Source organism: Agelaius phoeniceus, chromosome 3 (assembly GCF_051311805.1).
Source record: "Agelaius phoeniceus isolate bAgePho1 chromosome 3, bAgePho1.hap1, whole genome shotgun sequence".
Classification (NCBI taxonomy): domain Eukaryota; kingdom Metazoa; phylum Chordata; class Aves; order Passeriformes; family Icteridae; genus Agelaius; species Agelaius phoeniceus.
The window spans coordinates 47,585,542-47,593,880 of NC_135267.1; positions in this window are offsets into that span (position 1 = coordinate 47,585,542).

Here is an 8,339-nt window from a genome sequence, read left to right on the forward strand (position 1 = left end):
AAATGGGGCTGGATGGTAAGGAGTGAAAGTAATTTAATTTTAGATGCTGTGTTTTTTGTGCCATATAGTCTGACTTATGGGAGGCATTCCTCGTTCATGCATCAGACAAAGTGAAAGAAGCACCAGTGCAATATGTAGATCACAAACAGCCATCTGTTATTCAAAAGGAAAGAGGAGTGTTGCTATAAGAGTAAACCTAAAATGTTTTAAGATTAGTTTAGAGATGGCAGAGCTCCATTAAATATTTTGTCCATCTCTGTTGGTCTCTGTCATATACAAGTGTATACATTATACTGAAGTTTCAGATGCCTGCTATATTTTCTTCTATTAGGACAATTACCTCTAGTTTAGAACTCAGTATATGCTTTCTCTGAGTTCCTAAATAAGTATGTATATATAACATTTTGTCACCCTCAAATAATTATTTTTCCTTCCTGGGGTTTGTTCCTTTGAAATAATTTTCCTGATCAAACTGAATCTTAAGAAAAAAGCATTTTTAACTTTTTACTTGCTTAGCTTAAGCTAAGTAGAGTAACACTTGTTTAAGCTTGTAACATTTCCTTTTGATTCTTTCCAGCTCCCAAAGAATTTCTGTTACTTTTATGTGAATTCCATCCAATTCGCATAGATCTTTCTTTTAATATGCCTAGAACACATTTGTGATTTCCAGAGTGGTTGTAAAGAGTGTGGATGAAGCATTCATGTTTTATGTCCAGGCAACCACATGACCTCCATTTGTAGGGCAGAATTAATTACTTGGGAGTTCTGATGTTTGGTCCACCACGAGGTTTGAAGGACTCTGTTGGCTGTCCACAAATAAAGCGTTGCACAGTCTGCCTGCAGCTGTGTTTAGAGAGAGCATTACCTTCCTGCTCCAGGATACACTGCTTCCAAGTGTGCAACCCAAATCTCAATTAGTCTCTTTGTTGGTACTCTTACAAATCTATTTCTAGTTTCTGCTTACTTGTTATCCTTAGATCCTTTACAAATATGATACCTCTGGGGTATTGCCATCCTACTGAATATATTCCAGAATCTCTTCCAGAATATTTCTCTCAGTCTTTTCCATAGCAGTAGCTTTCTTTTTCTTGTATTTAATTTAATTTTATAGTTTTCTGGCTGCATTTTAGCCTCACTAATTTATGTTGAAGTATCTCAGTGTCCTCAGAGTTGCCCACATTGTAGCCTCTTGGGGATTAATGAAGCTGTCAAATAAAACAAGGCCTCACAATGGTTCCTGTGGCACCACAGGTATAGATAAATTACTTCTTTTCCTATATTCCAGTTTTATTGTGAGCCCTGTAATAGTTACTGTTTACTTTAAGCTACAGAATTTTTACACAGTCCTTTGGACCTCTCATTCTGCATTGTAACCTATGCAGCACATCCTAAGAGATTTTTGAGGTTTCATTGGAGTACCATACGCTTTCCAAAAATTGAGTTATGTACTATCCAAAGAGTTGCTTTGGACCCTGTATTTTGTTCTGGCTTTTGGGGGAAGTGGAGGTATTTGTTTTATTGTAAGGTAAATATTGCCTAGTATTCTGCTGTCCTTTAAGGCTAATATTTTCAGGCTTGCTTCGTCTGAAATTGTTTAATGCAATTTCAGAGGTAAGGCTCTTATCTAGATGTTTAAAAAAACTAATTTTGTGGCTACTGAAGCCTATTTTCAAAAGTGTTCATTTACTGAGTTCTTTTTGCTAGTGTTCTTTTTTCCTCAGGACTTGCAGTGAAGGGATGATATTATTATGTTATTTTAATATTGAGATATTATTATTACTATGAGAGTGTGCAGACCCCATCAGCACACAGATCTACCTCAACAATTTGAATTTTGCAAATAAAATTAATTTTAATGCCAATGTATTGATCATTTTATGTCTCAAAGCATGAGGGAGGTACCACTGGAAATGCAAAATGGGGTTTATAAAGTAAATCTGCTAATCTAATGCTGTGTACTAACTGAAGATAGGACAGATTGAAAGGCAAGACACTGTGATTCTGTTTCCAGATTTTGGGGAGGAAAATCATGTGTGCTGTTTATAAACACACATAGTCACAATACAGAAATGGGCCATGTTCTCTCTGGGAGCTGTGCAGTTAAGTGACTAGGACTGGATTCTGTCATAATATGGTGCATGTTTCCTGCTGTGTCTTGAATAATCTTGCAGCTGTTTTACTTAGAAAATCAGTGACACTTGTTTTTGTCCAAAAGCAGGAACTTGATGACTTGGCTAATAAGATGAAACAACACTGCCCCCAAAATCTGTGAAGTATCAAGTACTATTTCGTATTCCAGCCTCTTCACACACTCTACCTCCACCTTCCTTTCCCTGTGCTACTTTGTAAGCTCTTTTGTGGAGACAGTATTTTGTCCTGTTTTTCTGAGGACAGGACTGAGGCTTTTGACCTGTTTCATTTTTAATCTCTAATAATTTACTGATGCGCTTCCATTAGGACAGTGGTTTTTTGAAAGAAAAAAAAAAGTGAGTGAAATTACTAATGCACAGGGGGAAATAGGAAATTATTATGCCATAAAAATAACTTTAAAAGAGTCTCACATTGTTAAGTGAGGGAAGAGAACCTTCTAAGAAGTGATCACATTCTTCAGCTCAGCTTTAGATACATTCTTTACCTTTAAAAGGAAACAGAAGATAATCAGTCAGTAAATCAAGTGTAGTTGCAGGCATGTCTGCAAAGCTGTAGCAACAGTCTGAAATAAGGCATTAGGGCTGGACATTTGAAACAAGAATTGTCAGGGCCAAGGTCTCTTGTGCTTTGAGGAAAATGGGCATGTCTTTAATTAAACAATACCTTTTCTCCATACCCTGATTTTTTTTTCCTTGATCATTGTCTAAAGATAGCAGCTATGGTGGCTATTCTCGGTAGATCTTTAGGTACACATTAAAAATTAGACTGCATTTTTTGTGTAATTAATAAGCTTTTAAAAGCATTCTAAGTTTTTTTTTTTTTAATATCTATTTGTTTGAAGAGGAAATTGGATTTCTTATGAAAAATGTCCACCTTTTCTTAGTTGCTGTTGGAGGAAAAAAAATTACCATGTTTAAATACCACATGTTTTAGCTGCCACTATGTTTTATGATCAAGCTTTCAATACCACTAATCTGAGTTTCCCCTCTCTTGCTCCAGCCAGGGTTACTAGTCAGTTCCCTAATTTCTTCTTTTTCTTACTGGCACAGAATTGCTTTTTTTTTTAAGTACTTCAGAAATTACTTATTTTAAACAAAGGAATCTACAGCATCCATGTTTTTCTAGCTTATCCTGAGTAGCTTTAATCTTTTATCATAATTTGAAAGTATTAGCATTTTTTAAATTAAATAGTTCTGTTTAGAAGTAAATTCCACTCAGATAAAGAGAAAATACAGCAGTAGTTGCTAACAGGATAAAGTGTGTTACCTGGAAACATAAAGAGCTACATAAACAGCTTTTTTTCTTGTGTTCTGATAGAAAATTAGATGAATTAGCTTGTTATAGGCACAACTTTTCAGTAAATACTGTATTGTTGTTAGCATTATATTTATGTTCCTAAGAACCCAAAACTTTTTAAGCTTATTTTAATTTAATTGTTTATAAAATTATAACACTGCTACTTCCAAGGTTTAAAAGTTCCAAATTATTTGGTATGAACTGTAGCATTAGAGTAGAATTCACAATTTCCTCCTTTGGATCCTTTTTAATGTTACTTACCATACATTGCAGCTATAGTGGGAAATGAAAAGGGCTGCTGAAACCACTGCATCACCCTGCTGTTCCTGACCACTGTGGGAATGCTGCTTTGGGTGGCTCTTGCTCTTATGGTCCCAAACTGCCCCCCAGCATGCTGGCCAGGTGACAAGTAGGCTGGTATTCAGGTTTGTTCCTGGGGATCATTTTACTAAATCAGATTTTTAAAATGTGCCAGTTTGCCAAATTCAGAAAAAGACCTTTAGGGTTATTCAGTTTCATTGATTGATTTCTTTTCCATGTTCTTCAAATAGAACCATAGGATGTTTTGGCTTGGAAGGGACTGCAGACATCATCTAGTTCCAAACCCTCAGCCAAGGGCAGGGACACCTTCCACTAGACCAGCATGCTCAAACACCCATCCAGCCTGGCCTTGAAACGCATTAATAACTCTTCATAAAATCCAAATAAATGAGTAATAAGGGCCCCTGCCTAAAGGTCCTTTGTCCCTGCACTCAGTACTGTGTATGTAAGGTATCTAATTATTGTCTAATGAAAAAAACATCAGCAGGCCTAGGAAATTAAGATTTCCTTATTCTTTTTGTCCTCTAAGTCTTCCAGTCATCAGCAATGATTGGCAAAATCCCAAACTGGAGGTAAGAGATGCTTTACATGCAACTACCTGCTGATTGAAGGATTCTCCTCAGAGTGTGCCAGGACTGTGAGACAGGAGAGGTTGTCTTGGTGTCCTTCAAATGGAAGGCCTAGAATCCAGTCTGCTGTTGCCTCTTCAGCTGCTGTTGAATAATGCACTGTCCTAACCACTCTGCTGCTACATAAAAGCATGCAACAAAGGGATATGTCCCAAAGGAGGGGGAGATAGCCTAAGCCAAAGACTTAGTTAAAGAAAGGCTTATGCAGCAGGTGCAAAGTTGTGTCTGAAGACTGACCTAAATTTTGCCAAGGAGAGAGACAGACTGAACAGCAATAAATGTCCTGTGACCTGTTGTCTGGGCTATTGTAAATCTGTCTGTGGTTCAAGCTTTTAAAAAGACAGGAGTTGTGGTGCATTGCTGTCAGCAGGTACTGCTGTTGGAGGCCTAAGCTCTCTAAGTTCCATACATTGACCCATCTCATCGGGCAGGCACTGTGGCACCGGGTGGGAATAGCCAGGTTCTGCACACCATTTGAGATGGCTGCACAAAGGACAGAGTTCTAAAGAATTAGGTCAGTAGGTTTAATATCTAATTAGGCCTGTAATCCTACAAACCAGTCACAGTTTTGCATTATTATATGTTCATTGTGTCTTAAATGGAACTACTTATTTGAGTGCAGTTATGGGTGTAAATGCATGCAGGATTGGATCTAGGCAATCACATTTTGGCTTACTATTTGTACCGTAGCACTGCTGCAAATTGGGTATCTCTGATGTTATCCCTTCCCCAGACAGGGTGAAAGGGTATCTGAAACTGAATATGTGAAATGCTTTGCACTCCATTACTGTACCTGTCCAAACCAAACACTTACACAAAGACACATCATAGAAAGCATTTCAGCTGCTAAGAGAGTCATAAGGCATAGATTTTCAATGCAAAAGGTCATGAGGCTGCAGTTTCACTGGGTAATGTGCTGCATTTGCATAGACACATATTCAGACAGTTAATGGTAGTGCAGAATGCTTTAATGATTTTCATTTGCATCAAGTTGTTCTCACCTCTTAGAGACATAATGGATAAATAGAAGAGGCCTTTTGTTTGCTCTTCATAAAAGTTACCAGTGATTAAGTGGTGCTGAGGGAACAGACTCATGCTCTCATTTGAAAAAGAAAACCAAAACCAACAACAAAACTACCCATCAAAGCTGACTTCAAAGTGACCTACTTAATTTTGATTTAAAATGGCACTTGAGTAATTTATTTTAATGCTATGCAGATTTCCTAATTCAAAACAGAAATGGTCACTCTTAACTGAAAATGCAGAAATAGTTACTACATCAGTTGCAAAATACTCATAATTTGTTAGGGTACTCTTTATAGTGTTGAATTACAAACAAAGCTAGATACACTTAGATCAGGTTTTCTTCCAAATGGATTCAGCAGTCACGTTTTTTGTGAAAAAATATATCCAGAATAGTTGTGAGTAATTTGATACTCTTTGCACTATGCTGTGGTGTTTCATAAGAAAATCCATGCCAGAGGCTTGCTAGAGAAAATCTTGTAATGATTCCATGGAGGGTTTTCCTGTGAAAAACTTCTCCACACCGTCCTGGAATATAAAGGTGTACAGACTTTCAAACTATGTCCTGGACCCCTGCAACTCAGTATCAGCTTCTGGGGCTCCTCTGTCATGCACAGCCTTTGAAACGGGCTTAAAGGACGCTATCCTAGTCTCTGGCTGTGTTAGGTTTTTAGGCATTTTCTGCAGGATTTCAGGTGCAGTTCAGTCTCTCAGTATAATCTTGAAAAAAATCTGAGTCACTTTTTGAGAGTAAAACTCTGTTCTTAAATACCTTTTTCTCAGAATAGTCATGCTTAAATCTTTGTTCCTAATTTTTAGGCACACAAATTGTGATTTCATCACCCCAATTTGCACATTGGTGTCTTGGTATGAGTATTTTTAAATTATATTTGTCCAAATGTGCTAGAGTTTCAACTTTATGTGTTACATTGAGAAGCTGAGCCAAGACATTCCACATCCCAAATACCCAAATTTCAGTAATCTCCACTCAGGGTACAAGGGTGCAATGTTTCTGAGAGCGGCTAGAATGAGCAGGCTTTCAAGTACTTGGATCTTTTCAGTTAATGACTTCCAGTTCTTTCAGTTTCTAACCCTCTGCCTTCCAGATAGTGATCTAGAGTACTTCTTGTGGCATTCCAAGCCTGTCATTTAAATCAAGATATGGAACTTGACTTCATGTATTTGGAGTATTCTCCATTTTCACAGAATCAGTAAGATATTTGGGGGACACAGAATATGTAAATGCAGACCTGCTGAATACATAATTTTTATGGCTCTTCTGTTTTGTATTGGCTTTGTAATTTTTCCAGTTTTGGACTAAGGGGTAATTAAATTTACAATGAGAATACATCAGTCCCTCCTTCTCTTCATTGATTTTAATTCTTTACTCCTCCAGTTAATTTTCTTTTAAATCTGCCTTTGTGTTCTCAGTGTGCCATGAAGGGACTAGTCAACAGCCTGAATACAGGGGCAGTTGAGGGAGATTTCTGTCTACAGTCAATCTCCCCACTCACTACAGGAGGAGTGCTGGATATCCTTACATGTACAATAAAACTGGCTGAATTCAGTGACCACTGCCTGACCAGCATAATGATTCCTTAGCAATTTATGGCAGGTTTGGAGAGAAAGGATTCAGGATTACATTCAAGAGGTCTGTGCATGCAAGGCTATAAGTATCTTGTGTTAGGAATAAAAGACCTGTTTGGAGTTACGTGTAATTTCAGTGTATGTTAAGATGCAGTGTCTTCTCACATGAAAATAGGACCCATTATTGACATTCTACATGTGGATAAAAATGTATTTTACATGCATTATCCATGTAGATTTTTTGCATTTTGTGTGTTTATAGCCTCCGAGTGGTCTCGATCATCTTAATCTTGGGTTTCAGTTATGCACTTGCATGCAACAAATGGAACTGTAGCTTAGAAAGTATAAATTACTGAGAAGATACTCCAGAAGCAAATCCTAGAAGTGAAGGTGAAGCATTTTAGCTGATGCTGACAGAATTGCAGAAATTCCTTGCTGTAATGGGAAAACTTTGTTCAAAACCAGGAATGTTCTTATGGTTTTAATTGAGTGGCAGAAAATTACTTCTGTGTGGTCATCCCTGCTAAGAGATTCTTTAAAACCAACATTTTCCATTTTTCCTTGTTTATTTCTTTTTTGGCTAGTAGTTGCCTTCCTGAATTGGATTTATAAACTATGAATCTAAGGAGGATAAAATGCTTTTTGAAGAATTTGATCCAGATGTTTAATACCGTTTCAATAGATATATTTTAAATATTTAGGGCAAAGAAGGTTTTTGGAGAATTTGGGGGTTTGTTTGGTTTTGGTTATTTGGGTTTGTTGGGATATTTTGGTTGGTGGTTTTTGTTTGTTTTGATTTGGGGTTTTTGTTTGTTTGTTTTTGTTGTTGGCTTTTTTTTTTTAATATCCCAGTTAACTTAGAAGCAACCAGATTCTTGCTGTGTAAAACTTCAGGAAAGTCTATAGTATTTCAGCAGGGATTCATGTGGCCCTTGGGTTTTTGGACTATATCGTGTTGCAAGCTCCTAAAATAAGACTGTTTGGAAAGCTACAGGCTTCCCATCTTTTTGTCTGGAAAAGTTATAAAATGGAACAGGCAGGCTTTTCACTGAGCTGCTGAGAATGCAGTTCTGGCTATGCAATCAGGACTAAATAAGGAGCAAGATCTGCACTAAAAATAGAAACAGAGGCTGATCCAACTGCGTGAGTTATAATCCTCACACAGCAAAGGGCTGGTAGGTTCAGCTGAGGACACACAGTTACAGAGAATCAAATAAACTTTATCCTGCCCCTAAAAAACCACCATACCCTAGCTGCTATAACCAGATTTTTACCATTCAGCAGAACTGTTAATCATGTCTGCAAATGATTTAAGATGTTTTTTCAAATGTA